Source organism: Meriones unguiculatus, chromosome 3 (genome assembly GCF_030254825.1).
Source record: "Meriones unguiculatus strain TT.TT164.6M chromosome 3, Bangor_MerUng_6.1, whole genome shotgun sequence".
Classification (NCBI taxonomy): Eukaryota; Metazoa; Chordata; class Mammalia; order Rodentia; family Muridae; genus Meriones; species Meriones unguiculatus.
The window spans coordinates 14,249,721-14,254,250 of record NC_083351.1 but is presented as its reverse complement, the minus strand read 5'-3'; positions in this window follow the sequence as shown (position 1 = coordinate 14,254,250).

Below are 4,530 nucleotides of genomic sequence, written 5' to 3'. Positions count from 1 at the left end.
TTTAAATAACAGTGTCCTGCTGCAGGCCTCCCAGCACCTTGCTCTTAGGGTGTGGCGTGGCACTCCGGAGGTGTGCGAACAGGTCTGTTTGTCTGTACTACCACTCACAATTCTGTGGGACAGATAGACCATTTCCACCTGTCCTGCTGATGAGGGTCATGCTCACCACCCCCAGTGACTGCACTGTGAGCTGTGTTTTCTGCTGAGAGTCTTCAGGACGTTTGGAGAATGCAATTCTCTGGGGAGAGTGCATAGCACAGATTGCTCGGTTGTAGTGCTCAAAAGCATTTTCAGCTTCAATAAATACACCACACTGGAATATTTGTCATGGCCCCTTGAAGGCTCTGCAGAAAAAATCTCACCACAAGTGTAATAGACAAAATTGGTGTCTTTTTTTTTTTCTATTATGATCTACTCTATGCAGGAACATCCTGAATCTATAGGTACAACACACACACACACACACACACACACACACACACACTCGCAGCTATGATAAATCACCCTGGCAAAAACCAGCTTAAGGAGGAAAGGGTCTATTGTAGCTGAAGTTCGAGGTGACATTCGTGGTGGGGGGGTAGTCAAGGCAGCGGGAGTGTGAAGCAGCTGTCCACATGCACAGTCAGGAAACAGAAGGGTGAACACTTGCTGCTCCCCTCACGTTCTCCATTCACACAGTCCAGGATCCCCTGTGGGGAACGGTGCGGCCCACAGTTAGAACGAGTCCTCCCACGTTGGTTACAGAATCACCTCCACCCACCCCCACCCCGCATGCTCAGAGGCCCATTTCTTAGGTGACTCTAGATCCTGTCAAGCTGGCAGCTTGTGCCAACTCTCTCACAGGGACTCCCCTTGCCCAGGCTGGCCTCAGCCTCACCATGTAGTTGAAGCTGACGGTGGACAGCTCATCTACCTGTCTCTATCTCCCAAGGGCTATGATTGCAAGCTCATGCTGCCATAGTCAGGAAGAACAGGGTTTGAAGTTAGCCTTGGCTGCAAGGTAAGACCCTGTCAATATATTTAGAGATATTTTGAAGACCGGTTTCTCTGAGAACTTGAGCCAGCTGCTCCTTTCCCTGCCTGGCCTGTATTCACATCTGGCCCTGTTTACCTCCTTCCAGAAATGCATCTTGGAGTCTCATCTGCCCTTACAAACTTACTTGTGTTGTTTTTAAACAAAATCCCAAATGTTCCATTTTATCAATAAGACTCAGGAGCCAGATGCTGGGGTGAAAACCTGCTAGCTCAGAGAAGCAGAGAAAGCACCCAGCTGGTTTCCCAATTAGCTGATGTCCCAGAAGGAAAAATGCCCCTTCAAACTGAATGTCCCTCCTTTCTGCTTCCTGTTTGTCTCTATCTGTCCTCCAGACTTCCTTTCACTCTCTATGGTTTTCATGTTTACTCCCTGTCAACTGGTTTCTTGCTCCACCCCTTGACCTGTGGTTGACTTTATTTAATCCTGTTTAAAGAAAGCTCTTGGAATAAAGGTGTGTGCTAGGACTGAGCCACACCACAACTAGAAACAGGTTTTTCCAGTACACAAGCTCAGGGTTCACAGTGTAATTAAATATTCTGCAACATACCTGTCCTGCCCATCTTTGGTCCTCTGGGCTGCACTTTAGCTGGCCCATTCCTCTGCCCTCACTGTTTCTGTCACAGTATCTGCCATGTGTTAGCCTCCTTTCCAGCCTTGCTTACCCAGGATGCATCTCTGACCACATCCCAGCCCGCCTCCAGCTGAATTCTGCTTTCATTACTGTTCTCTCATAATTTACACACCATCAAGTAACATTTAAATCGTCCACAATTAACTACTAGGAAACAAAGATCACTGGGGAAAAGAGTTTTCATGTATTTGTATGTGTGTGGACCTGCCTGTGTGTAGGCTGCCCATGACTTAACGCCCATGGAGGCCAGCAGAGGGCAGTGGTTCCCTGTATGCGGAGTTACAGGGTCACTGTGAGCTGCCTGATGCGGTGCTGGAACCAAACCTAGGGCCTCTGAGAGAGCAGCAAGTGCTGTAAACTGCTGAGCCGATTCTCTAGCCCTTGGAGAAAAAAATATTTTATAAGTTATCCAAAGCCTGAGGAAGTTACTGCATCTTTATTTCAGTCCACTCACCCTGAGTTTGCTGAGAAGGCCCTCTGGCCCGGAGGTTGGCAGTCCCATCTCCAGTCTCCAGAAGTTTATGGTCAGCTGGAATCTGCTCTGAGCACCTTCTCAGGAAAAGCAGAGAGGGAAACCTAATGAATCGTCCCTGTACTCACAATTAGAGGGCAAAAGGCCATTTCATTTGGGAAATGTCCTTTTTTCCCCGGTGCCAAAGTACAAGAAGGATTTTTCATACAGGTGACGCTGTATGAACCTTCCCCGACAGGTTTTATAAGTAAGGCATGCATTGGGGTTCCTTCCCTCATTGTCTTCCAAGAGGGCACTATATTGAAGCACTTTTCAGTAAGGGTAGGTCTGAGAGGATTTGTATATGCACCCCCCCATAACATATATGTGGAAGGCTCAGTCTCCAATGCAACGTGGGGGAAATGATGAGATCCCGGTGGCTCTGGCCCAATCAGTAGATCCGCCTGTCGTCTGATGATACCGTCAGGAGGTGGTGGAAACTGGGAGGTAGAGCCTTGGGGAAAGTGAGCCACCAGGCATGTACTCTTAAGGGTACCTCTGTCCCCAGCCCCATCCTTCGCTGCACTGTCCTACTTTGCCATAGGCCTGAAAGTAATGGAGCACAGGGCCATAGAGTAAAACTTTGAAAACCACGAGCCAAAAAGAATCATTCCGGGGCTGGAGCGATGGCTCAGAGGTTAAGAGCATTGGCTGCTCTTCCACAGGTTCTGAGTTCAATTCCCAGCAACCACATGGTGGCTCCCAACCATCTATAATGAGATCTGGTGCCATGCTCTGATGTTTAGGCATACATGCATATATTGTATATATAATAAATAAATAAGTAAATAAATAAATAAATAAATATTCCAGCTGAGCACTCTTCTGTAATCCCAGAACTCAGGGAGGCAGGGGCAAGTGGATTTCTGTGAATTCAAGGCCAGCCTGGTCTACAGAGCAAGTCCAGGACAGCCAAGGCTACATAGAGAAACCCTGTCTTGAAAAACCAAAACCAAAAAAAGAAAAACTCATTCCTTCTCTAAGTTGTTAACCCAAAGCATCTAACACAGAGACCTTAGGGTTGAGATGCCTACCATTGGAGCCTTGGGATAAAGCAAGATTTACTATCACAACACTGTGCAGGCTCTCTGACAGGCCCTTACTGCTCGCCTGCTCCCTCAGCCCCTGCTGAGCGCTCACTATCCCCAGGCCCTCAGCTGAATCCTGGGAAGTCTGGGAAAGTTTGGTAGGTCACAGATGTGGCCTCACCTCATTTGCTGCTTGGAGGACCTGCAGTGACGCAGCCACTGTGGAAGACAGCTTAGAGTGTCCTGAGATGTCACACGGACAGAGTGTCACCCAGCATGCCACTCTTGGTGTCCCATGAAGTGAAACCGTCTGTCCCCGTGAGGGCCGAACTTAACTGTGACATAGTACTCCTCCACGGACAAAAGCCAGGAGCCAGAGCGACACCCAGCAGGTGAAGGGACTTGCCACAAAGCCCGATGATCTGAGTTCGAGTTCCTGGACCCACGTGGTGGAAGAACAGGGCCGTCTCCTGCAAGCTGTGTTCTCACCCCCACACATGGGCTCTGTGGCACACTCCCCACCCCAAAAATGTAAAAAAAAAAAAAAAAAAAGGAAGCAGATGACATTCACAGCTCAAGGGAGAAATAAAAAGAAAAATAGAAAGAAAACAGCCATCGATGCAACAGACCACCGGGAGACCATGACCCCCAGCAGAGGAGTCAAGAAAATGGGTACGGATGACTGTACATTGTCAGAGTCCATATCTGAGAAGCTTCTAGAAAAGGGAAAACCATCTAGACAGATAGCAGATCAGTGTGTGTGTGTGTGTGTGTGTGTGTGTATGTCTGTGTCTGTGTCTGTGTCTGTGTGTGTGTCTTAGACTCTGGTATTGCCTTGGACAACAGAAATCGAACAGGAGGGATCCTGGCGGGTGTAAGCACTCCCCAAACAGATCATCCTGACAGCCGCACAGCTCTGGGAATTTACTCAAAATCATTGAGTTGTATGCTCCAAATGGGTGACTAAGGCAGGCTGTAAACTGTGCCAGGATGGCGGCTGAGACAGGAGAATGGTGCGCTTGAGGCCAGAATCTACAGAGAAAGAGCCCATCGAGGTGAGGGGAGCCAGTGCAGCGGTACTCACCTATAATCTCAGCACTTGGCAGATGGGGCAGGAGGATCAGGAGTTTAGGGCCATTCTAAGCCACGTAGCACGTTTGAGGTCAGCCGGGGCTACATAAGCTCCTGTCTCAAAAACAACAAAGCGTGAATTCAGGTAGGTGCGGTGAAGACATGAGGTGATGTGATGTGGCTGGCAAAGGGGAGCCTCTGCGGGTCAGCCGAGGAGGGCCTTCTGGGAGCGATGACCTGTGGACTGAGACCT